General features: G+C 42.7%; 1 protein-coding gene across 3 annotated transcripts in view; it reads right to left on the bottom strand.

Annotated features, from left to right (window-relative positions):
* Positions 1-22455, bottom strand: part of WWP1 (WW domain containing E3 ubiquitin protein ligase 1) — a 131830-nt gene extending 109375 nt beyond the window's left edge. For 2 of the 3 annotated variants that reach the window (XM_065902766.1, XM_065902768.1), the window contains exon 1: positions 22268-22455. The gene's annotated coding sequence lies outside the window, so the exon portion shown is untranslated. Of the gene's footprint in view, positions 1-1835; positions 1855-22267 lie in introns of those variants that run through there. The other variant, XM_065902767.1, reaches the window with a different exon arrangement.
* Positions 22456-27433: the final 4978 nt, after the last annotated feature.

Raw genomic sequence — 27433 nt, 5'->3', positions numbered from 1 at the left:
CTCGGCATCCATGCAAGATCTCTGACAGACGATTATGGATAGCTGGGCTTTCTTCCCAGGAGCACTCGGCCACTGTGCCTCTTCCTCCACCTTCAAGTACACTTGGAGCTGAGGTCTCAGTATCTACTTCTAATTATTTGGGATAGAAGCCAGAGGATTTCTTAAAAACTTTACCTGTCCACACTAACCCCTCTGTATAAACTTCACTGATTAATCCTTTAAAAGAAAAACACAGGAATTTCACCCCCTGATAATCTCGAAGTGCCACTGAGTGAGAACGAATAACGCTTGTGAATTGTGCAGCTCCAGGGACTTGAAGAGTACTTGCGGTATCTGCCAGACAATGGACTGACGAAGATCGGCATCCACAGGAACTTTTTATCCTCCAACTGCAGTCTGGGTGTTTTGTTTGTTTTTAATCTAAAAGTGCCTATTTAATCACAGGATCTAATAATCACAACTTTCCCTCTTCCACCTTTCTGTACTCTCAGAAAACTTCAAAGTTTATTTTAGTGCACAATACATGCCAGTTCATGGGAAGAACACAGGAGGTGTCTTTTTTTTTCTTAATGAGGAAAATGTATTTATCTTCAAAATGTCAAATTTCCTAAGTCTGTATTAATATCCAACTCTTATTATTCTCTCCACCCAGTTTCAGATTTTCACACTATGTGACCACCATGCTCTCAACTTACTCTGTTAAATCAATCTACTCAAACAGTTACCTAAATAATAAAAATTTCTTTTCCTTTCTCAAATTTTCAAATACTTGTTTTGTTAACTGCATATCCCTTGCTGTAACAGTCAAAAGCCTTGCTGAATTTAACCTTATGCCTCCTTAAATTATCACGACACACACTCTTATACCTACTGCCCATTAATTCCCTGCAAATTATTTCCTAGTTTATTTCCTACAACTTTACTCATTAAAAATTCACATCCAGTATCTAGTCAAACTACTTAATTCTCTTTCTCATTCTCATTAATTCCAATTAAGGTAATTCTTGATTCTGGGTACTTTAAATTCTATCTACTTCTTTGCCTTAAAACAGTTTTCCATCACAAAGAGGCTCCAGTCATAACACTAAACATGACTGGAGCAACTTAACTAGCTCTGCTTTTCCTATCAAGTTGCTTGCCCCAGTCAATAAGACACAGTCATAATCACCTACCCAAAGCAAAACTAACCACTTACCCTTTCAAACAGAATGTGTTTCACGTAAACTTCAAATCAGCAAAATTTACAAGATCTTCCTGTCTGTACAGAATGCAAATTCCTTTCCCAAAAAGCAATAAACAATCAACAACACACTTTGCACTTCCTGGTGGCTCAGACCAGGAAGTAAAGAATGTGCCTGCAATGCAGGAGACTGGGGTTTGGTCCCTGTGTCAGGAAGATCCCCTAGGAGAAGGGAATGGCAACCCACTCCAGGATTCTTGCCTACAGAATCCCATGGAGGGCTACAATCCACGGGGTTGCAAAGAGTCAGACATGACTGAGCGACTAACGCTTTTACTTTCCACTGGAGGCTAAGGTAGCAGTAACTGTAACACAAAAAGTAAAGGCCAGTTGAGAGATCAAATATAAAGATATTTCCATTTGGAGCTGACAGAAATACTGGGTTTTGCCCTTTTCAAAGTCAGAGGTTACTAAAAAACAAAACTAAACTTACAGCAAACTTAAAATATAAAACTCTCAACATCTAGCAACGTTAGAAGTTACAAGAAACCCAACTCAGATCCTGTCAACAAGTAAACTTTCACTGGTAGAAGTCCTTGGGGGTGGGAGTAGGGGGAAGAGAGTAACAAGTGACTGAAAATAAACCATCACTTACCAGAGCCAAGTCCGAATTTGAACTTCTGCGCCCACCTTTACCAAGAGACAGCAAACAGTAGTTACGAGAGTAAACTCCGCAGCCAGCTTGTCTAGGTTCAAATCCTGGTTCCCCTACTGGCAACCTCCTTCATCCTACACTGCCTCAGCTTTTGTATTTATAAAACAAGAAAGATAATGGTACCTACCTCATAAATTTATCAAGAGAATTAAATGAGTTAATATTGACAAATGGCTAAGAAAACTGTCTGGCTTACAAAGGCTTAATAAATAAACTGACATAACCTTTGACAAGTAACTTAACCTCTTGCAGCAGCAGATGTCTTAGGAGAGATTACCATTATATAAGCACTTTGTGAATTATAAAGTGATATATAAATACTAAGTTATTAAGCACATAACACAGAAAAACATTAAATATAAGACAATGGAAAATAAAGCATTTATAGAAAAATATAATCTTGCTTATTGCCAAGTCTATCGATAAATTTTTCTGAATAGTGAGGTTGCTTTTAAACTCAACTCTTTGGCCTTCTGAGACACTCACCCAATCTACTGTATTTTAGATAATTTCTGATGGAGATTCTCAGAAAAATATATTATGCAATACCCCGTCCTAATACTGAGTCTCTGAAAATGAAGACTACCCTCCTTTCCAAAGTGACCAAGTACCTACACAGCTTTCGTCTCCTAAATATACTCTCTCCTCCCATTTACACCCTCTTCTTTTTGGCCATGAAATCGACCTGAGGTTTATGTTATGAAAACAACAAGAAGACAAAAAACAATAAAATGAAAAACCAAATACTTTGATCAAATAACCTCTTACAGGAACAGCCAACCTTCTTTCTCGCCTCCCACTCACTTCTCCACCCATGCAGTCTGGCTGCCGCCTCACCCTCTGCTGAAACATCTCCCTCTTCCTCTGTGACCAAGTGGCGGCCACCTCACACAGACTCTCTCCTGCAGCTCTCTGCACCATCAGACAGGGATCTAGTCAATAAACGCAGACTGGGCCCCCACGCACTCCCTATGAAATCCTGACTCAGGCCTCTAACCTTTCCGGTAAAAGACAATCAATTTGCCATGCGACAAACCAGAGCTGATCAGTAAACAAAGCAGGCAGCAGGTATCTGATAATCAAAGTGGGTATCAATAATCAAATCAGTAATCATAGCAGGCATCTTTTACCACTTCTGAATTAAGTCATTTAGCATATAAATCTACTAATGTGTGTTTTCAGGTAGCGTGTTAGACACTAGGCATACAAAAACCATCTCAGATATGCTCTTTGCCCTCAGTGAGTTTATAACTGAGCTGTGAAGACACACCAGGCAATCAGCAGTGCCAAGCCCACTGACAGGGTGGTGCAGAGAAAACAGCGGGAATACAGCGCGGGCTTCCCCAGGAGCAGTGGCTCAGTGGTGAAGAATCCGCCTGCCAGCGCAGGAGACGTGGGTTCAGCCCCTGGGCTGGGGAGATTCCCTGGAGAAGGCAATGGCAACCCAATCCAGTATGCGTGCCTGGGAAATCCCATGGACAGAGAGAGGAGCGTGGCAGGCTACAGTCCACGGGGTCACAAAGCGTCAGACACGACTTGGTGATTAAACAACAGAAGAGGAGCATCTAAGTCAGAGTCTGTGGGACAGTGAAGGTGTCTGCAAAGGCTTCTGAGAGACGGTTAGCAGCGGAGAGGAGCTGTGCAGGACTCCTCGGGAGCGCTGTACATACGAGAGGAGAGTGCTCTCAAGCCGTCTGGTACTCAGAGAAGACCACCAACATGGGCAGCAAGTACATCCCTGGCTCTGCTCAGGAAAGTCTATGGAGAGAGTTTCAAGAGGTGAAGCCTTAGGGAAGCGAGAAGCTGCCCCTGAAGAGCACCGAGGAAACCACAGAGCCCAGTGCATCTTCAGCAGGAAGGACTCCCGCTCTGCAAGAACTGCTCTAACAGTGTTGTGGGGGAGCCTGACAGTGGGCTCGGCTGCAAAGGGACTAAAAATAGAGGCGGCGGCAAACAGCAAGGCCGGCATCTGTAATAACTGGTGGACTAATCAGACGCAGGGATAAAGAAAGAGACTACTTCTCACCACCTCCAAAGCCGCCTTCTCCTCCAAGCTTCATGATTTCTCACCTAGACTGCAGCGCGTGGTCTCCCTGCCCCACCTCTCGACTCCTCGCACGTCATATGCTTGCATGCCCCTCACATCCATCCCCGATCCAGTGGTCAGAGCGAGCTCTCTAAAGCAGGAGCATCGCAAACGCTCTTTCACCCTGCAAAGGTCTCTCATTCTAACTCCAGTAAGGCCACACTCAAACCGAGCTCCATGTGACCTGCTGCCCCTACAACTCCTACCTCTCTCCTCCCCTCTTCTCTTCTGCTTTCCCTGCTCCAGCTGACAGTCCCTCAGCTACCTCCTCATCCTCAGGGCTCCACTCAAACAATCCATTCGAAAAGAATCTCCACTTAGCCCAGGCACAGAAAGAGCCCACTCCTTCACCTCTGTCACCTCACCCTATTTTATCTTTCCTAGTAACTCCCAATCATTTATGTTCAGTTATTTAATCCTCTTACTTCTACCTCCAACCTTGTTATCCACCTCCAAGGGCAGAAATTCTATCTTATTCACTCCCAGAACCCAGGCTAAAGCCTGGTTGAGCGAAGGTCCCCCAAAATTATTACTGACCAATTGAGACAGGGCTCATAAAATAGATGCTGGAGGCAAAGGTATGCATGACATCCCATAAGCAGGCGCTCAGGAACCACCTGAAGCCACCTGAGATGACAGGTGGCCTTTCACCCAGGAAAGGCCGCAGGCATACAATTAGCAGTACAGACAGAACCCAGGGAACAGCAATATTGAAAGGCGAGATGGTAGATGGAGACTGTGCACAGGACTGGAAAAAACCAAAAGTTTAAGAATTTGAAGGAGAAGAAAAGTGGCTCAGCCCAGCAAGTACTCCAAGAAGATCCGTAAAAGAGAAAACAGGTTACTAGACCACAGGGATGCCACCAGGCCCTCAGCAAGAGCAATTTTAACAGAGTGGGAGGCCCAGAGGCCAAAGGCTTCAGAAGCAAATGAAGAGCCAGAAACGTCTTCAGATGTGTGATAATAAAGGAAAAGAGACGCAGTCTTAAAGGGAGGGGTACACAGCTTTGTTTTTGAGACCAGAAGAGACCTGAATATGCTTTCAGGCAGGAAGATGCTGACATCACAGAAAGACAATGATTGCTAAGGCAAGATCTCTGAGAAGCGCTGGCTGAGATTTAACACAGAGGCAGAAACACAGTCCTTACAACTGAGACCAGAGAGAGAAGAATGCGTGAAAATGCAGGTATCTCCGAAATTGGAAAGTTTAAGGAAGGGATTAACTGCCAGCTCCCTCCGTGAAGCAGGCACTCTGAGACACTGGGGAATACAAGGGTCGATAAACACAGACAACAATCCCTGTTTCACAAGGGACGAGGGATGTGGTAGGTAAGGAACTCAAGGCAGGCGGCAGCGCCCATCCCTACAGACGCGTGATTTCCTTTCTCTCCAATTCACCTTCACAGTTCACGTTTACAAGCAAAGACATGGCAGACCTGCTTAGAGCATAGGGTCTAGAAGAGAAACAGGTCTATTCTAGCTACTAACAAACTATAATATTTGTGGTTATTCAGATGCATTAAGTACACACACAATCTCTGCCACCTCTGTTCATTAAAATTCAGCTAGAGAAAATAACTGGTTTTCTCCAAAAAAAAAGAAAAGAAAAGAAAAGCTCTTTATCCAAAGCCCACTAATGACACATTTCTAATCCACTACCAGCTTTCCTCAACCGAGCTGCATGTCATAATTACCAGGGGACATCGCCAGTGGGCCCCAGTGCTTCTCACAGACACATCTGGGCACTAGTAACTTCGTACACGTTTTTCCTACTGCTTATCTACTTAATTTCTAATCATCCCACAAGATTCAGCTCAAGCAAACATAGCACTGTAACCATGTTTTTTCTTTATCTACCCCACTACACTGGAAATTTATTAATTCTCATCTTTATAATTCCAGCCCCTGGCCCACTGCTCAGCCCTTACTACACACTCAAAAATGTGTTGAATGAAGAGTCACAATGAATAAAATATTTAACCTGTAGAAATGGTTTAAGAGTGGCTATGTTAAACAGTATACTTATATAGCATAAAACTGAAACTCTTAAATTAAAATATTAAAGAAAATCCTATACAGGCGGGACCATAAACCACCTGTATCCTCCCCCATCTTGGCTCGGGTAATTCTGAGCACCAAGTCCATGTGCACCTTACCAACATGACTGCATCTCCACTGCCCACAGTGAAGTCTCAGTAAAAACGCTCAATACAAAAGTAGAGGGTAACTGTTACCTAAAATGATCATTTGACGTATTAAATACTCAAATATCCAAAAATATATTGATAAGAGAAGAGTTCATGAAACTCAGGACTTTCTGTCCCTAACTATTCAAAATAATTCAGAAGTCATACACTCATCCCCAAACTATACATAAAGCAGATTCTAAAAGTCTGGGGGAAAGACAGTTACTTAGAATTCGGTACAGATTTTCCCAACAGAAATGTTGCATAAGTGCTGGTGAGATAGCAAGACCAAGCTACAAGAGCCTAGCAAACCCGTAAAAGCCAAACCACTTGTATTATGTTGGTGCAAAAATAATTGCAGTTTTGCATTGCTGAACTCTGTCATTTGATAATGGATTACATTCTTCAGTAAATGTGGTTATGTTACACATCACTTTAATGCTCATTTCTCACTTTATGGTTTTTTTGCTAATGACTATTACCTGCCATTTAATTGATATTTATTTTAGATTATAGAAATGATGTTAGACAAAGAGCAAATTCGAGTGATCTTTTTTTATTCAAGTTGAAAATGGGTCAGAAAACAGTAAAGACAAGTTGCAACATGAACGCATTTGGCCCAGGAACTGCTAACAAACACACAGTGCAATGGTGGTTCAAGAAGTTTTGCAAAGGACACAAGAACCTTGAAAATGAAGATCATAGTGGCTGGTCATTGGGAGTGGGCAATAACCAAACGAGAGCAGTCACTGAAGAAAGTTGATCTTCTTACAACTACCTGAGAAGCTGCCGAAAAACTCAACACTGACCATTCTACGGTCATTAGGCACTTGAAACAAATTGGAAAGGTAAAAAGCTCAATAAGTGGGTGCCTCCTGAGCTGACTGAAAATCAAAAAAATCATCATTTTTGAAGTGTCATCTTCTCTTATTTTACACAACAAACCATTTCTCAATCGGACTGTCACATGCAACAAAAAGTGATTTTATACAATAACCGGCAATGACCAGCTCAGTGGTTAGACCAAGAAGCAGCTCCAAAGCACTCCCTAAAGCCAAACCTGCACCAAGGAAAGGTCGGGAGCACTGGTCTGCTGCCGGTCTGATCCACTACAGCTTTCTGAATTCTGGCGAAACCATTCCTTCTGAAAAGTATGCTCAGCAAATCAATGAGATGCTCTGTAAACTGCAACGCCTGCAGCCAGCACTGGTCAACAGAAAGGGCCCAATTCTTCTACACAAGGACGTCTGACTGCATGTTGCACAACCAACACTTCAAAAGTTGAACGAACTGGGCTATGAAGTTTTGACTCATCTGTCATATTCACCTGAACTCTCACCAACCAACTTACCACTTCTTCAAACATCTCAACAACTTTTGGCAGGTAAAACGTTTCCACAACCAGCAGGAAGTAGAAAATGCTTTCCAAGAGTTTCTCGAATAATCTTGAAGCATGAATTTTTATGCTACAGCAATAAACAAACTTACTTCTCAATGGCAAAAATGTGCTGATTGTAATGGTTCCTATTTTGATTCATAAAGATGTGTTTGAGCCTAGTAAAATGATTTAAAATTCACGGTCTGAAACCACAATTACTTTTGTACCAATCTAATACTGTCCACAGAGATGTTTCAGAGCTTCCACAAAAGCTTATTTGTATACATATGCAAAAACGAAAGCAAAATTCCAAAACAAACAGATGACATTGAGGAAAAAAAAATACCAAAAGCACTTCACAGTGCCTGACACATAGTAAATATTAGTCTTTACCCTAAATTATAGCTATTTTCCCCCAGAATCTTTGATTTCAAACTTTTGTGTTCATCAAAATAGCTTTAGTTTTCTCACTTCATTCTAGACTGTAAATTCCAAGAGTGCAGAGAACTCCTGGCCTATACACCATGCCTCCCTCAAAGCTTGGCACACAGGAGTGCTTAATACTATTTAGGTAATTATATTTGGATAATTACTGTCAACAAAATGAATTTTAAAAAACAACTAAGTAAACCACAGGAGTAAAATCAAATAGCTTTATTTAGTTTTCAGGTGCTCTCTTAAGTGAACTACAGTACTTCTCAAATCGATTTTTTTTTCCTTTTAAAACTACTTCCGAAATGAAGGAAAAAAGGATAAAAATTCATGTAAAAAACACTCCTTTATTTTTACATATAAAAATTCATGTAGAAAATACTCCTAAGAGTCACCAGCTTAGCAAACACTGCTCTAGATAAAATCTCACTAAAGGACTGAATGAGACAGGGCATCAAAACTTCTCTGGCCTTGTAATCTTATTAATTCAGAAATGGTGGACAGAACACATTGGATTTTTCTAGCTCATAACGGCTTGACTATAAACACTGCATATTTCATGAAAACAGAGAGTAACAATCATCCACAATCTTTACATCAACTCAACTTGCAACTGTTTCCATTTTTATACTGTTATTTTCCTCCAATATTGAATATTTTTACAAAGTTGCAATCAAAGCAGTACAAATCATTTCATTTTCTAACTCCCATCTCCCACTTACATATAGTAAGAGGTACTGAATACAAATTTGACTGAGTCCTTGGGCAACATCAGAGAACAACTTAATTGATGCTTATAGTTTCCACAGTATACCTTTGGCAACAATTTTCTAGAAGGCCACAAGATGGTGATGTTGCTCTCTAAAAGAAAGTGTTAGTCACTCAGTCGGGTCCAACTCTTTGTGACCCCATGGACTGTAGCCTGCCAGGTTCCTCTGTCCAGGGGAATTCTCCAGGCAGGAATACTGGAGTAGGTAGCCACTCCTTTCTCCAGGGGATCTTCCCGAGCCAGGGATCGAACCGGGGTCTCCTGCACTGCAGGCAGATTCTTCACATTCTGAGCCACCAGGGAAGCGCACCTTTTAAAAATATAATCGAGTATCTTACACCAACTTACCAAAATACTGAATTAATAGTTCTCCAATTCAAGTAAAGAATATTAAAATGTCTCTACCTTCTAGGAAACATTAATGAGGAAGAAAATATACTCATCAAATTTAGCAGGCACTATTTTGATTTTCAAGACAACAGTTACAGTCCTTAAAAACAAAAACACAGGACTCCAGCATTATTATTGTGTCTTCTATCACAGGAATCTTTCCCTCGCTCCCTGCTCCATCCTCTCCTTTAGGACCCTAAAAACAAAACATGAAAAAGAAATACATTTTTGCTTATTGACTAACTTCATTTTCATAATTATTCTTAATTTAGAGAGATAATTCGTATTGCTATTTTCAAAGACTTGATACTAAAATGTATTTCCATCAACATTGGTAAACTACACCAAAATGCAAATGACAGTTTCTAATTTGCACAATTTCTCAATTTCTTATACAATATTATGCCTGTAATGGCATATTATCAAAGCTTTCTTTTTTAATTTTTTTTTTAACCAAAGCTTTTCAAGCAGAAAAATGTTTGCAGTTGGTCATTTTCCCTACACCTTAGTACCAGCAGAAGGCAGGTTTCCCATTCCTGTGGTGCATAGTCAATTAAAAGAAAAATCAAATAACAGCATCTTAAAACTTAGGTTCTAAACCTATAGAACCAATTTAAGATAATACTTCAAAAAAAAAAAAAGAAAAACAAGCTTCATAAATGCCCCCGTAGGCAGAATAGCAAGATGACAGAGCGTAGCTCCGTGAGACTGGCAGCCGGGCAGCACTCGGGTGGGCACCTGAGTGACACAGAGACATGGCCGACCCTAAACCTGGACTCTGAAGCATCAGGTCTCTGACTCCAAAAGTAGTTAAGACTCACACTGACCATTTATTAGGTTCCTGTTTGTCTGTTATGTTGCTTAAAAAAAACCCAAAAACCATCTCTAATGTCCTTCACAGTCTTTACTATCTCTTCTAGCAGGTAAGAATTTAAGTAAATTGCACAGGGTTACAAAACTGGTGAAAGTCAGAATTTTGAACACAGACCTCCTGGGCTCAAAGCCAAAGCTCTTTTCACTACATTTGTGTTACAAAAAGGATATTAAAAAAAGAAATGCTGAGCTAAATCCAAGACTGAATATGAATAGTCTGCTATATCAATCTGATGTTCCTATTCTTTTACTATTTTATCACTTAAGCAACTTTATAATAGGGTGGTTTTGTGGGGCTTTTAAGCTAGGTCACTAAAAATGCTTTCCCTGAAAGCTCAAAAGGTACTTAAAAACAAGGAATGTGTAAAAAGCATAAACACATTAACAATGAAGAAGATAGATTTCTGGGACTATGTTTAATAAATCATTTCCATGTATTCTGGCAAAAAACATCCAGGCCAACCTAACATTCTCATTCTGCAAAGATCAAATTTCATGTAATTCCATCACGTAACATCTCATATTTCAAAATGACAAACATTTCCATCAATAATCTGTCATTTGTTTCAAAGTGTAGTATTTAAATAATATGTGCCTATAAAACTTTCCTTCAAATTCAAAAATGTTAGAGGCTTGGTATTTTTCAAATACACAGTACTTGCTCTGAAGTAGCAAAAAGCACAGAGTCACCAATCAGAGCGGAAGCTGAGGCTGAGAGGTGATTACGAGGCCCGCTGACGGACACACAGAAAGGTTCCTAACGTCAAGGCCAAACCCAGGCCTGCTGCGGAGGCCGACACTCTTCTGCCCTGCACTGGCCACTAGGACAGCACAACCCAAAGTGACATTCACCCCACGACACGGCCTGACTGTTTCTAAATACATTAAGGCTTCTAAGTTGCCGGCATTTAAGTAGCCGTGGAGATCTGCTAACTCTTCAGTTCCAAAGTGCCAACTCCTAGTGTGAGAAGAGCATGCTGGGTAACGTCAGCAGAGTCCAAACTTCAATTCTCCTACTCGGTTGTATTCACCACCCTCTCTGAGGCTTGGTTTTCTTACCTGTAAAATGAAGATATCAACTTAACTTTTGTGAAGGGGAAATGTGTTAACATTAACTCTAAGAAACTGGAATTGTTTCCAGAATGAAATAGAGACGATGCCGAAAAACTGGTAACTTCCTAAACATCCTCCCATCACCACCAGCACTCCCATAATACTCTCAATGGCTCTGAGAAACACCACTATTTCTCTGCCGTATCAATACTGCCACAACAGTACAGAGCAGAGCAGGTTGAGGAGCACGTCCGTCACATGACCACGCTGCAAAGTGACACAAAGCAAGCTGCCCACACCTGTAGTCAGGGTCAGATCAAACCACACTGAATCACTCGAGAGGTACAGAGCACTGCTAAACTCTCTGTGGTCATTACAGGACTTCAAGATACTTTACGACTACTCCAGTAACAGAACACAGTGCTCATTTACTTTTTACAAAGAATTTTAAACCAGGCTGCTAAGTGTGAACTTTCAGATATCTCCATTCTTACAAACTTAACTTCATAACTCACTTGGTGACAGAAACCGAACTGACCTGAACTCATCCGGCAGCAAAATTTGACCAGATGTGTGACTATCTACTGTCCTTATTTATCCATAACTAGACATTTGCCAAGGAAAGTATAGAGTGCTGCCCTAAGACCTTATTGGGGTTTTATATAACAGAGAATATGGAGTAACTACACATTTCTAAAAAAAATCATTTCTACAACACATTTGACACCAAAAACAAGGTATTATACACCCATCCTAGTGAATATTTACTCAGTACCAAGCATCAGGTTTAAGTCATGCAATAAATCTACAAACAGGCATTATTATTCCTGCTACCATCTCACGTGTGAGGACCCAGTGTACATATGCTAAAGCTGGGCTAACCTAAGGCTCTCCTCACCAAGACCACTGGGCGGTGTGTGTTTAGTCTCAGTCCTGACTGACTCTGCAACCGTGGACTGTATGCAGCCCGCAAGGCTCCTCTGTCCATGGGGATTTTCCAGGCAAGAACATTACAATATACTAACACATATATACGGAATTTAGATAGATGGTGGCGATAACCCTATATGCAAAACAGAAAAAGAGACACAGAAATACAGAACAGACTTTTGAACTCTGGGGGAGAACGTGAGGGTGGGATGTTTTGAAAGAACAGCATGTATATTATCTATGGTGAAACGGACCACCAGCCCAGGTGGGATACAAGAGTCAGGTGCTCGGGCCTGGTGCACTGGGAGGACCCTGAGGAGTCGGGTGGGGAGGGAGGTGGGAGGGGGGATCGGGATGGGGAATACATGTAACTATATGGCTGATTCATGTCAATGTATGACAAAACCCACTGAAATGTTGTAAAGTGATTGGCCTCCAACTAATAAAATAATATTAAAAAAATAAAAAAAAAAAAAAATAAAAAAAAAAAAAAATAAAAAAAAAGAATACTGGATGGGGAGCCTATCCTTTCTCCAGGGGATCTTCCCGACCCAGGTATCGATTCCGGATCTCCTGCATTGCAGGCCAACTCTTTGCCAGCTGAGCTACCTGGGAAGCCAAACCAATAAGTAAGTGTCAGAATGCAGTCTAGGTTTGTCTAACTTGAAGGCCTAAGCTCTTAAACAGTTTAGCTAATACTTCACAGGAAAATTAAATTACAATGAAAGTTTTTAAAACAAATTATAATTATCAAAAATTTTCAATGTAGCACAATGAAATTCCTGAGTATGATGTACACTTTCCTTTCTGGGTAGTCACATCTAAACATCAACACATTTCATAGCTCGAAGGACAAAAAGAGATGAGTTTATTGTCGCTTTGCTTCCCAAAGAACTGGCCAGTCAGTGGAAACAAACAAAAACAATAGGCTCCTTGAACAAATGCCAACTGATCCTTTCCACTCAAATTTAGAAAGAATCATGGGTTTAGCATGTTTTTTAACCACAAAATGTACTAAGACTATAAAAATAAGGTTGATATGTAGCTTAAGTTTTTCCGGGAACGGCCCCAATGTAAGGACCTGCTGTTCCAACGCGAGACAGGACCACAGGCCTGAGGGGGGTCACAGCCCCAGACGCACGTCATCAGGACCACCACGCTGAGCACAGGTCAGGGAAAATAAGCTTCAAAGCTTTGGGGTTTTTTTTTCCTTTTGGATTGATCAATTTAAAATTTAAACTTTCTCTCAGGACTTTCTCCTCAAATCAATATCCTTATTCGAAGCAATGGCTTTTCTCCACAAAAGACATATTACAGCCCCCATTCAATCTACTTTCTACCCAAAAGACCAAATTCCAAGTTAAACACACTTCATTCAAAATCTCCATTTCTGAGTAGCTTAGTTTATCTTAACTAAGTGAAAAGCAGTAAGATTACTGGATAAATAATCACAGTATCTAACTTGCTTCAGCTGAGGCAGTTTTTAAAAAAGGAATACTTTCATTCATAAAAACATGTTTTGTAGAAATACAGGAAAATTTTTTAAACAAGGAATCGTGATGGGTGCCTCTTTCAGGGCCACTTCTCTTGCCCACTTCTCACTATAATCACTGTGTACTAGGCTTCTATAGGCCGCTTGGACCAAGTCCTTGGCAATTTTCTGGCTCATACTCGGTCTCTCAGTTGCGTCCAACTCTTTGCAACCCTACAGACTGTACTGGTTTTTCCAGTAGTCATGTACGGATGCGAGAGCTGGACAATAAAAAAGGCTGAGCACCTAAGAACCGATGCCTTCACACTGTGGTGCTGGAGAAGACTCTTGAGAGTCCCTTGGACTGCAAGGAGATCCAACCAGTCCATCCTAAAGGAAAGCAACCCCGAACATTCACTGGAAGGACTGATGCTGAAGTTGAAGCTCCAATATGTTGACCACCTGATGCAAAGAGCCGAATCAATGGAAAAGACCGATATTTGCTGGCAAAGACTGAAAGCGGGAGAAGGGGAAGACAGAGGAAGAGATGGCTGGATGGCATCACCAATTCGGTGGACATCAGTTTGGGCCAACTCCAGGAGATGGTGAAGGACAGGGAAGCCTGGTATGTTGCAGTCCATGGGACTGCAAAGAGTCAGACAAGACTGAGCAACTGAACAATAATTTACTGAACCCTATAGGTTAAAAAATGGTCTTAAAGAACATCAAAACCCCAAACTATCCATTCAGTTTATACCAACAGCTCTCAAACTAATGTGTACAAAATCATCTGAGGTATTTACTAAAAATGAAGATTCATGAGCTCCACTAGGACCATACCACAGATGTTGAAGCGTACAGAACCTACATTTAACCAATATGTTGGTAACCCAGACGACCATAATACAGGGACTGCACCTCGACAACTTATGACCCACTCTGTATTTCATCCAATGACAGTGTTAACAGTTTCCTGTTCCCAGACTGTACAGCCAAACCATCACCAGCTGACATACTGCAACCATGCTGAGTCAGTATCTTTCTCAGATTCACTCTTAACCTTTAGCAACTTATTTTTTAAGCTAAGAGGTGAAATTTGACATGCAGCTCTGCCTATGCCAAACTAAACTACATCTGTCCTTGAGAAATGAGTGGCTCACAGAAAATTTTCAACTTGTTAATAATGAATTGAGGGCAGTAAAAATGATTCAAGGGCTGCTAATGTCCAACAGACCACGTTTTCTTTCTGCTTTACAAATAGTATTTCAATGACTCCTTACAAAAACCCAGAAGATATTTTTTTCCTTTTACAGAAGAAACTGAGGTAACACTGCTGTTAACCATCACTGACAAAATTCAGGTGTGCCTCACTCTAAAGCTACAGCTTTTGACCCACGCACAGGAATGCCTTTAATTCTTAAACTGAATTTAAGAACAGAAAGATCTAATTTATTTACTTCTAAGGTAAAGTAAGTATGCCCTAACTTACACAGAGTAAGCTCATTTGACTAATTCTCCTCCCCACACTAACTAAAGACAAAGCGTGGTTCACCGTGGCAAGCTGGAGCTAAGGTGCAACAGGAGTATCCGACTTCAAGTCAGGACGCAAGACAGTTTGCGTCAGATTAGGACCATGGGGTCCTAATCACGGGTATACTAATCAGCTATCAAAGAACTTGTTTTCCTTAGTTAAAGAAAAAGCTATCACACCTGCAATTCTGTTAATGCTAGCACATTTTTAAACCACTCATGTAATTTAGGACAGGGAGGAGGGCCATAAAGAAACACCTTAAGGTAATTCAATCTACACCTTTCTCTGTGCCCTAGCCGCTCCTATTTATATAAACAATGCTTCTCAGTATGAACACTCAATTACCAAGTTCTGCCCACAACAGCCAACATCCTACTATACTCAGAAATTTGCAAAGAGATTTGCACCAGAAGGCAGAAATCTACTCAAAATTAAAAAATGCTCCAAATCTACACCTAAATTCTTCAAATGAAATATACTGGTTCATTATTCTATGCAGAAGCTATACTGTAATAACAACAAAACATACATTTATTTTCTTCATTCCATAGTTAGCCATAATATTACTTAGCATATAACTCGAACTAAAAGAAAAAAAAGATACTACTGAGATAGTGACAGTGAGATACAGATAAGATGAGAACACTCTAGGTAGCAATCAATGAACCTACCTGTTCCACAGAAGGAGAAGCACTTCCTTACCGTTCCTTACATATTGCTAAGGAGACAGGACTTCCATTCCAGTCTCCACAAGGAAAGAATATTCTCTCCATTATAACACTCTCTCCAAGAAAGGGTGGCTTATCCTAAACTTTCCCCAACACTGCAAACAGAGAATACTGTTTGTGAGGCACCAGTTTGCTCAAGGCTAGTCAAGGCCAGGAGCTCTGCTAACCCAGGTCTGGCATCGAATCACAAGAGCCAATCGATCTCTGCCTATTTAATGCACAGGATACTGACTTGGATTTGTCTGATTCAAATGGTTAAACCGGGTAAATCACTGCCTCAGAGGGGCCTGAGCTCTCGATCTAGAACTTTCTTACCCTGAAGTACAGCAAGTCAATCTTGCCCATTATGGTGGCACACTGGGTCAAACCCCAGAGACCCCAAACTTTCTCTTCTTTTCTACCCCAGGAGGACTGGCTATTCCCATCTGTGTAACAAGCCAAACACACTATCATTTGCACTTGAGACTCAACTTTCCATCTGACAGGCCCAGACTCCAGGAACTAAAAGTACCAGGCAGCTCAAGTCTCAGCTTCCAAAACAGTTTTCCAGAAGCCCCGTTCCTGGGATTCACATACTTGTCTAGTCCCTTTCCCTTGAATCTGGACCTACGACCTGCTTTAACCAACAGAATATGAGAGAAATGAGACTAGGCTGGTCCAAGCCTGTGCCTTAAGAAGGTCTGGCGGCTTCTGCTTTTGCACTCCTGGAAGCCCTTAGCCACACATACATGAGGCCAGCAATCCTGGAAAGGCCATGTGGAGAAAAGCGGCCCTGAGACAAGACTGTGTGGTAAATGAGAGGGAGGAAGGGGGAGAGAGAGAGAAGAGCAGCACCTAACTGAATGCTAGCCATGAAAGCTACCACCGGCGAAACCAGCACAACTGCTCAAGTGGCCCAGCCTGGAGGGCAAGCCTGTGAACCAAAAGCAAAAAAGAACAACAAAAAAGAAAAACCGAAAAAAACACACCCCCAGACCAAAAAAACCTGGTTGTTTAGTCATTTAGTTTCACGTTTGTTACACAATAACAAGTAACCCAAACAGCACTCCTCTGTTCCCCTTGTCTTTCTGCCTCATTTCTTCAAAACTCAGAAAAAATGACAAAGGTAAATTATCACAATCTGAACTATTCACACAATCCCAGAAGATGAAGTCCCTGCCCTTCCCGCGGTCAGGGCCTCCCCTCGGCTCACTGTCCCCAGAGCGCAGGCTCCTGGGCAGTTCCCACGGCCCTGCACGCCCAGCCCTGAGCCCACGGCCAGCCAGGCAGCGGGGACACCGCGGAGTGCTGTGCGCGAACGACAGGCTCCAGGAGAGTCAAGGCAGATGTGTGTCTTTCTTTGTTCAGTTCAGTTCAGTCGCTCAGTCGCGTCCGACTCTTTACAACCCCATGAACGGCAGCAGGCCAGGCCTCCCTGTCCATCACCAGCTCCCAGAGCTTACCCAAACCCATGTCCATTGAGTAGGTGATGCCATCCAACCATCTCGTCCTCCGTCGTCCCCTTCTCTTCCTGCCCTCAATCTTTCCCAGCATCGGGGTCTCTTCAAGTGAGTCAGCTCTTCGCATCAGGTGGCCAAAGTACTGGAGTTTCAGCTTCAGCATCAGTCCTTCCAATGAACACCCAGGACTGACCTCCTTCAGGATGGACTGGTTGGATCTCCTTGCAGTCCAAGGGACTCTCAAGAGTCTTCTTCAACACCACAGTTCAAAAGCATCAATTCTGCACTCAGCTTTCTTTACAGTCCAACTGTCACATCCATACATGACCACTGGAAAAACCACAGCCTTGACTAGACAGACCTTTGCTGGCAAAGTAATGTCTCTGATTTTTAATATGCTATCTAGGTTGGTCATAACAGACCTTAGGAATTGCCTGACAAATGGCTTTACAAAATATATGCCCCAAAAGTCATTTAAACATATGAATTTGAAATGTATCCTAAGAGTTTTAAAGGTAAACTTCTTTTTAAATGACAAAGCTTCTTACGTACTGGCAAAAACTGTGAAGTATCATGATACACACTTTTGAAAATCAGATCCTGATTTATATCCTCCTGAAATACAAATCTTCATAGACAAAGCTTCATTAAAAAGGTTTATAAAAGAACAAATTTCTTCTGTAAAAACAGGTGAAGTAAAACCAACAGATTTTCAAAAGGAAATTAATACCTACATTTCACCAATATACTTTTTCAGACAAGAAATCACCTTTTGATTTTTCCTTGATAGAAGGGTAACTACTTGTGATAAACACTTAAAATTTTCAAATTTATGTACCAATAGCAACTACAATGAAGGTATCATTTTAACACAAAGGAGGAAACAGACAAGCTCAGATCTACACAGTAAAAAAGAAGTTGTTTGTTTTTTTTTTTTTTGAGTAAAAAAGTTTACTACAGGTTCCAAACAGGTAAATTCAAACTCTTCACATAAAATCTTCAGTTAAATTTCCATTTTAGATGAACAGTTGATGGGAAAAGAATACTGACTCAGGAACAAAAAGATGGGTTTTAGCTCTAGTTCTAATTTTAGCCACCTGCCAGCTTGCTAGCCATATACCCTGGAAACTTCACGTTTTTTTACTTCTTTGAGCTTCACTATCTTCATCTAAAAGGCAATTATTCCTGACACACCTACTGTTCAGTTGTCATGAGAATCAAATGATGATGTATATAACCCATGACGGAAAAGTGTAAAATACTGTAATATATAAAATATGATATTCTCCTTAGCACCAGCAGCAAGGAGTTAAAAAAACCACCTCTGTGTGTGCTTTTTATCAGACACTTTTCCCCCACTGTGTATGACTAGCTGCGTGTGTGCACGCGTGCTAAGTCGCTGCAGTCGTGTACGACTCCTTGCAACCCCATGGACTGTAGCCCGTCAGACACCTCTGTCCGTGGGATTCTCCAGGCAAGAATACTGGACTGGGTTGCCATGCCCTTCTCCACGGATTACTAGCTAGTTACTTCAATAACCACCACTAAGGCTAATTTATTGGCTTTCAGTGCTTGTTATTATTACATCATATTTTTATAGAAAGAGTAAAAAAGATCCAGCCTTCCTAATAATTATGGAATCAAAGTTTCCAGAGCTATAAAGGATACTGTGTAATAACTTACTCTGGTTCTCCACCAGGAAGACAATCCTATAGAGGCAGAAAAGCCAACCATTTACTCATCAAATTACGCTTTAACCATAACAGGCAGAGTTGGCTACTTAATCCAATGGAAAAAAAAAAATCACTGACTAGGTCTCTGTACTTCAGTATTCTGTAGTTTTAATTTTTAATAAAGTGTTCTTGAGTGAAGAACTATTCTTAAGTAGGAATGCCTGAATATAGAAGATAAAAGTTCTTAAAAGTTTATTTCACTTACTTCCCCTCCAGCCCCACCTCTCCAACCCAAACTGAGATACAAAGGAAACCAAGGAGGGCATGACCGTTTTGGTATTCCTAGCTGATCTCCATATACCCAATTCATCCATCAGTCTCACTAGCTCCCCTGTACATGGAAAACAGGAAAGGTACAGACAGTCTAATAAAAATCTAAAATCCAAGAATCACAAAATGTTAAGAACTGGAAGGAATCTCCCAGGATCCCTACTGATGAGGTCACTTAAAGATAGTGATTGCATTCAGTTGATGATAAATTGGTTGTACACATCTCCAGACAAGAAAACCATCACTGTCCATCAACTCCTGATTCTACTTTCCCATTTGCTAACTGAAATACTTGGGACAAATCACTTAACTTCTTGGATTTGTTGGTTCGGTAACTGAATAGTAAAATAAGTTAATCAAAATTCTCTGTAAGCAAAAAACCGCAAGTCTAAGGGAGATAGTGTCACTAGATGTACATACAATACATCTCTACAGCAGAGGTTCTCACTGCTAAAAGGAAACATTGGAGGTTCTATTGTTTTAAAAGGTCCCCAGTAACTCTGAGCACTGCTCCCAACCCACTAGCCCATAGGTTCCAGGAATAAGATTTAGGTGGTCCAGACTCCTTGAAATTTATCCACAAAGCACAGGTATATATGCAAATTTTCCAGGCCAACAGCTTTCTTTTGTTTCGGCAAGGGTTACTAATCCCTGAAAGGTTGAGAACTACTGCTATAAAGTAGGCTGAAGATAAAGCTTCTGTGGATGTTGCTCAAAATGTACCACTATTCTCTCAACCAGCCTGGACCAGAACCTCAGTTACTTTACTTTCTTCTTTTTCTCTCTCATCAAACTCTGTCTATTCTACTTCCTTCCTCCATCCCTACAACTGCCAGCAGAGTTGAGACCCTGACACCTTTGACCACAGCAATGACGTCTGTTGTACCTCCAAGTTCTACTTCAATTCACACGACAAGCTGCTGTCAGATTAATCCTCTGAAAACAAAGCTTTAATCGTTTCCTTCCCAACTCAAAAATCATCTGTAAAACCCCCGTCGCCTACTAAATCCAAGGTTACTGCCAAAAGCAGTCCATAAGCTGGTTGAAATTTTTACTTGAAGCTTTACCACCCATTATGCATGCATGCGTATTAAGTTGCTTCACTCGTCTGACTTTCTGCAACCCTACAGATTATAGCCCGCCAGGCTCCTGGGTCCATGGGAATCTCCAAGCAAGAATACTGGAATGGGTTGCCATGCCCTCCTCCAGGAGATCCTCCTGATCCAGGGACTGAACCCACATCTCTCAGAAGTCCTGCACTGACAGGTGGGTTCTTTACTACTAGTGCCTCTTGGGAGGCCCCTTATATTGGTACTAATAAGTTATATTTCATCCATACTTGCCTCTTCCCCAAATGTATGAACTCTGAGTTCTTAATCCCTTCTCTCTGCCTGGATTACCTTTCCCAGCCTATCAAAAGTCTACAGTCATTCTTCAAACCAAAGATTTCAAATACCAGAAGCTGTATGAAATAACCCCCCTAATTCTACCTTGCCAAATAAGATGTGAGCTCTCACCCCTCTGAATCTGAATTCAGTATGATTCAGATTCTTTTAATATTATGTATTAAAAGATAAATTAGGCATCTGTGTACAGAACTTCCTACCTGCCTAACTAGTCTGTGAAGGCAGAAACTGTTAACACTCTCATCTTTATATTCCCCCAAATACATTGCAGTCATGCAGTAGATGCTTAATAATCGTGTAAGGAAGTAGAAGAAATTTCAGTCTTCACAGGATAAGCAGATTATTATCTCTTGAAGGCAGAGACCTTACATGCAACATTCCGGCTTCCAAATACATAACCTTTCGTTACTGCCTTTCAAAGCCCTATGTTGTAGGTCATATAAATAGTTTTGCATTATAAGGGAAGACCCATTTGAAAATGTTAATAAGCTACTTGAGAAAGAACAGTTTTCCCACTTTACACTTCTCAATTTGAAGAGCTCCCAACACTAAGTTTTCAATTTAAAAAATATTAACTATTTATGAAAAATGATACATTCAGCCACAGATAACTATCTACTTTATGACTAAAAACAAGTCACATAAATAAAAGAATGCCTTTCTTCTTTAAAAGGTCCATTTCGCTTGCATAATACATACAATGAGACAGGTAAAGTGGATTTATACATAAGCATGAACCCTTTACATACAACTGTACACTAGGTATTTCAGGCAAAAACAAAAATCCAAAGAGAAGGAAGATAACTTTGGACTGTGTCCTTTTACACTACTATTACCAATAACATTTTAAAGCAGAAACTCACATCTTTTGCACACTAGCTACACACAGAGATAAAAACCAATCAAACAGGAAAAGAAAGCCACATGAAAGCCCCTGGCAAAAATTTTTATCCTGAAAGAGCAAAAATGCAAACGTTAACAAATACTTTTCTTCTTTGGTGATGAAGGTTTCATAGAATCACGGTGAAGCAAAGGAAGCTCAATTCCGAAACCTATGGAGCAAAGAAAAGGCTTGTTGTGCACAAGACGGATGGTTTAAAGGCTGCAAAAAGCAATGGGCTGATGACAAAAATTTTTTAAATGTCTAAAGAGACGAAAAGGAGAAAGGTCCGAGTCACAATAAGATAAGGACGAGTAAAAACTGCAAGGTCACTGGGACCCAGCAGGTCACAAAGGTGGAGGTGGGGGTTGTGTCGCGGGGGGGAGGGGGGCGGTAGCCGCAGAGTCGGAGAAGAACCGGTGGCGATAACATGTCAGGAAAAAAAAAAAAGGCGTTCTGAGTCGGAGACCCTCGCCTCGGGACGGCGGAACTGAGGTGGAAGCCGGGGCAGCGAGTCCCCAGACGAGGGCTCTGAGGGGAGGCGAGGAAAAGGCAAGGAGCGGGCGGAGGAAGCCCGAGGTCCGCGGCTGCCGAGTCACGGAAGCGCCGGGCGCCCGTCTCCTCAGCTCGGGCCCGGACCCTAGACCCCACCTCAGAGCACTGCCGGCCGCCGGGCTGCGGCCGGGCCCCGACGGCCCTCGAGAGGGGTCCTGCCCCGGGGCGGGCCGCGCGGGCCCCGGGCGCCGCCTGAGGGGGTCCCCGCCTGAGGGGGTCCCCGCCCGCGCCCCCGCGCCCCCGCGCGCCGCGGCGTCCTCACCCGGCGCGAAGCCGTCGGCTCCCGGCGGCCCCGGCGGCGGCGCCTCCTCCACAGGCGGGCGCCCTCAGCCTTCGGCGCCCAAGACCGCCATCTCTCAGCAGGCGCGGCGGCGGCGGCAGCTACCCAGGCGGCGGCCCCGGCAGCCCAGGCCGCCCGCAGCCACTAGGAACCCGCTCGCCGCGCTCGCCGACACCCGCCCCTCCCCCCACCCCGCCCCGGCCTCGCGCCGCCCCCGGCCGGCCCCACGCCTCCCCTCCCGGGAGCGCGCCGCGTGCCCGCGCAGCCGGCGCCGCTCCCCGAGCGCGCGCGCGCCCCCCCCACCCCACGCCCCGCGCCGGCCCGGGCCGCGCTTCCAAGTCCGGACCCGGAATCCGGCTCACCGCGAGCATGCGCAGCGAGGGAGCGCCCCCCCCGCCCCGCCCCTACCGCCCCGCCCCCACCGCGGCCGCCTGTGGAGAACTCCGCCCTCCGGGTCTTCGAGGCGGGCGAGGAAGGGAGAAGGCCAGCCAATGGGAGGTCGGGGGCGGGGCAAGGGGCGGGGCCGCCGCCGAGATTTGGGAAGAGGTCTCTGGAAGCCGGAGCTGGGTGCTGCGGCTGGGCTTTCCGGTTCGCGGCCGAACCGGTGCGGGACTTCCAGTAAGGCTCACGGGGTCCTTTCATCACTTTACGCAAAAGGAAGCTGTTAGTACTCCGTGGCCTCGCTGAATGTTTGACCCAGAGCCATTGGAAGAGTAAATAATTGCATTTAGCACATGGTCGTACCAGAAGACTTCTAGTCCACTTTTGCTACTAACCTAAACATTCACTCCCCTAACCCCACAAGCGCCAACGCTTTGGCCACCTGATGAGAAGAACTGACTCACTGGAAAAGACCGTGATGCTGGGAAAGGCTGAAGCTGGGAGGAGAAGGGGACAACAGAGGATGAGATGGTTGGATGGCATCACCGACTGGATGCACATGAGTTTGAGCAAGCTCTGGGAGTTGGTGATAAACAGGGAGGGCTGGCGTCCTGTAGTCCATGGGGTCGCAAAGACTCGGGACAGGACTGAGCGACTGAACTGAAATGAACCCCACAAGAGTACAGTGATAAGTACTAAGCGAGAGCTTGTGTATGTGCGATCAATCCAAACAGCAGTTTCGTAAGAAGCGTCTATTATCCTCGTTAATGATTCAACTAGTCTGGAGAAGAGCTCTTGGCTCTGTTCCTTGCTTTTAGAACCCAGGCTACCCTGCAGGTAAAAGTCAGTAATGACCACATTACCAGATGAACTGATCCTCTACGTCAGAGAGATAATAAAGGTCATCCAGCATGGATTTCTACAATTTGTGCCCAGTTGCCTCACCCAAGCTCCATAAATTACCTACGTCCACACCCAAGCTTGCTCTTTTTCCTCTGTCTCAGTTTGGATGTCTCTGCTCCCTTCCAAGTGAACCTCTCCACTGCCTGCTCCCTCCTGTGAAGCCTTCCTTGGCGTATCTTTAACGTTATCCCTTCTGGTACTACTCACCAGGATAACTGGGTAAGACTTTTGTGTCTGAAAGTGTCCCTTGACTTTAAAACTTCTTTCTGGTTCTCTATTTTCTTCCATCATAACTAAGCCTTTGAAAGAATTGTGTATCAAGAACATTGCATTCCATGAATATTTGTAGGATTCAGCAAAAAATCTTTTGACCGAATAAATGCACATTGTCTTCCTCTCCACTCCATCAGTTCCTACCCTCTGACTTCCTACTTGGATCTGACGCATGCTGTATCCACAATGATTTTTCTAACACATACTTTGGAGCCCATGACTCCACTGCTTAAAATCTTTCATTGGCTCATCAGCGCTTTTGAGACAAAAATTAACACTATCTTCAAGGTTTATTTCATGCTCATGGGCTTTTCCCTCCTGTTTGGACAAAGTCTTCAAAGTTCCTGACTGTGCTCACTCATCTCTACTTTGAAAAGTACTGTTTCCTCTAACCTTCCCCTCACCTTTGTGCTTGTCCAACTCCTTTAAAAATAAACTCAAGAACATGCTGGCAAGTACACTCAGACATAAACCCACACATCCCAGGCAGAGGTCTGTGCTTCATCTGCTGAACACAGTGGCCTCCTTCCACATCTTGCTCTCCTTACAGCTCTCCAGAGTCCTCAGTTTTCACCTCTGTTTAGCTCCATTCAGAAGTTCCTAGTACCTAGCTAGTCCCCTAAGTTGATAGCCAACATTGGACCAGCCTTTCATTATTAAATGTTTCTTTGGTGTTCAAATGAACACTATTACAAGTACCTTTTCACAGATCACTGCCCATGTCCTTCCTTACTGCCATAATTTGTATGCTTAAAAGTAATTGAAGATGTGAACAATTTTAGCCCTCTTGAAACATATTGGCAAGTTACCTTTCAGGAACGACATCAGCCTAGGTGTCACATTGCCTGGAATCAAAAACACAGCTCTGCAACCCAGCATCACATTCCGATTTTCATGGATTCTAGGTGCTTTTACTTGGGCCTCTTCCTCCATAAAGTAATATTTAAAAGTGTGTTTACAACTGCACTGAAACAAAGACAGTGTACTGGTAATATATATTAAAACATTTCTTTGGCCGAAGCATTCATTTTTTCTTTCGGATTTTAAAAGAAAGTAAAACATTATAGTGAAAGTCTTAGTCATGTCTGACTCTTTGCGACCCCATGGACTGTATAGTCCATGGAGTTCCCTAGGCCAGAATACTCTTGTGGATGGCTTTTCCCTTATCCAGGGGATCTTCCCCACCCAGGGATCAAACCCAGGTCTCCCACATTGCAGGCGAATTCTTTACCAGCTGAGCCACCAGGGAAGCCCAAGAATACTGGAGTGGGGAGCCTATCCCTTCTGCAGCCAATTTTCCCAACCCAGGAATGGAACTGGGGTCTCCTGCATTGCAGGTGGATTCTTTACCAACTGAACTATGAGGGAAGCCCTATGGCCCTCTGAAAGTATGGTTAGCCTGAGGCACTGAACCTATCGTGTCAATTGAATAAGTCAACATTCCTGCCTCCTATGAGCTATGAGGTTTGGCCACAATCTTTAGCTTGGTTTAATACCACCACATGATGTTGTAGTAAAAAGAAAATGAGTTGCTACAAATAGAATACCTAGAACTATGGGGCACATAATAGATTACTGATAGTATAATTTTCATTCTCAGTTTTCCCACAGCACTGTGTGAGAGTATGTGATTGTCCTTCAGTGTGTCGAAGTCATCATGGCATAAGTCTTGTCTGGGTATATTCTCATCACTGGGCAAAACTGGTGTCTTATTGTTGGTCCATTGTCCATTTTTTTGCTAGAGTATTCACAAAAATCAATTTATATAATGTAGATATTGATGTATATATAATGTAGACATTGTGATGTACAATTTATATAATGTAGATATTGATGATATAAATGTAGATACATTTATATAGTGTAGATACTGGCTTAAAACTCAACATTCAAAAAACTAAGATCATGGCATCCGGTCCCATCATTTCATGGCAAATAGGTGGGAAAACGTTGGAAACAGTGACAGACATTATTTTCTTGGGCTCCAAAATCACTGCAGATGGTGACTGCAGCCATGAAATTAAAAGACGTTTGCTCCTTGGAAGAAAAGATAGAACCAACCTAAATAGTATATTAAAAAGCAGAGACATTACTTCACCAACAAAGGTCCATCTAATCAAAGCTGTGGTTTTTCCAGTAGTCATGTATGGATGTGAGAGTTGGACTATAAAAAAGCTGGGTGCTGAAGAATTGATGCTTTTGAACAGTGGTGTTGGAGAAGACTCTTGAGGGTCCCTTGGACTGCAAGGAGATCCAACCAGTCCATCCTAAAGGAGATCAGTCCTGAATATTCATTGGAAAGACTGACACTAAAGCTGAAACTCCAGTACTTTAGCCATCTGGTACAAAGAACTTACTCATTGGAAAAGACCCTGATTCTGGGAAAGATTGAAGAAGGGGAGGAGAAGGGGACGACAGAGGATGAGATGGTTGGATGGCATCACCCACTCGTTGGACATGAGTTTGAGAAAGCTCTGGAAGTTGGTGATGGACAGGGAGGCCTGGTGTGCTGCAATTCATGAGTTCACAAAGAATCGGACATGACTGAGCTATTGAACTGAACTGAGATATTGATATGTGATAAAATTATTGCTTTCTCATTTTTGTTTTCTTCTATTGTTTTTTGCTTCACACCTCCATTACCTCCCTGAGATCATGTCATTTATCTGCCTTTGCGTTTTTCTACTTGATCATTTTGTTTTATCCATTAAATAATTTAATCCTTTCAGATTTAATTTACTGTAATCTACCTTTTCTTTTTCTAAAGAGCTCGTGGTTTTCCCCAGCTCTTTTGTTAAAGAATCTTTCTCCAACTCTGAAGATTTGAAAATATACCCATGAATTTATCCAGTACTCCTCCCTTCAAAAAGTAGAGACTAATTCCCTTTCAAATGAATGTGGGTTGTATTTAGTGACGTTTCTAATGGACACAATACCATAAAAGTGACAGTATGTACTTTCCAAAAGCAGGTCTTAAAAAAGGTGTCATGGCTCCTCTCTACTCTCTCTCTCTAAGATCACTTGCTCTGAGGAAGGCAGTTTACATGTCATGAAGACGTATCAATAGCCTTATCAGATGCACACATGGCAAGGAACTGCATATCTGGCCAGCAACCAGCAAGGATGTGAGACCTCCTGCCAGTCTCCATGTGTATGGAGCCCTCTTGGAAGTGGGTCCACCAGCCCCAGTCAGGCATCAATTGGTGTAGACATCTTGACTGTAGCCTCATTAGAGGCCTCAGCCAGAAACCCCCAACTCATTCTCAAATACCTGACCCATACGGTCACTGCGAGGTGATAAACTGTTCACTGTTTTAAGCCACTAAATGGAGGGGATGACTTTTTACGCAGCAATATGGTAAACAGACTAACCCAGTGGTTCTCAATTGGGGACCACCTTGTGTCTCAGGAGACAATTGTGAATGTTGTGAGCTATTTTTAACTGTATTAATAACAGCTAGGGAGCTGGGGGCGGTTTCCACTGGCATCTTGTGGGTAGAGGCCAGAGAGTGCTAAACATCCTTCATTGCACAGGCCAACACACCCCCCCCCACACACACACACCCACCACAGAAGCAAAGAATCATCAGA

Source organism: Muntiacus reevesi, chromosome 12, assembly GCF_963930625.1.
Source record: "Muntiacus reevesi chromosome 12, mMunRee1.1, whole genome shotgun sequence".
Taxonomy (NCBI): domain Eukaryota; kingdom Metazoa; phylum Chordata; class Mammalia; order Artiodactyla; family Cervidae; genus Muntiacus; species Muntiacus reevesi.
Note: the sequence above shows the minus strand (reverse complement) of the source record. Positions and strands in the feature narration are given on the sequence as shown.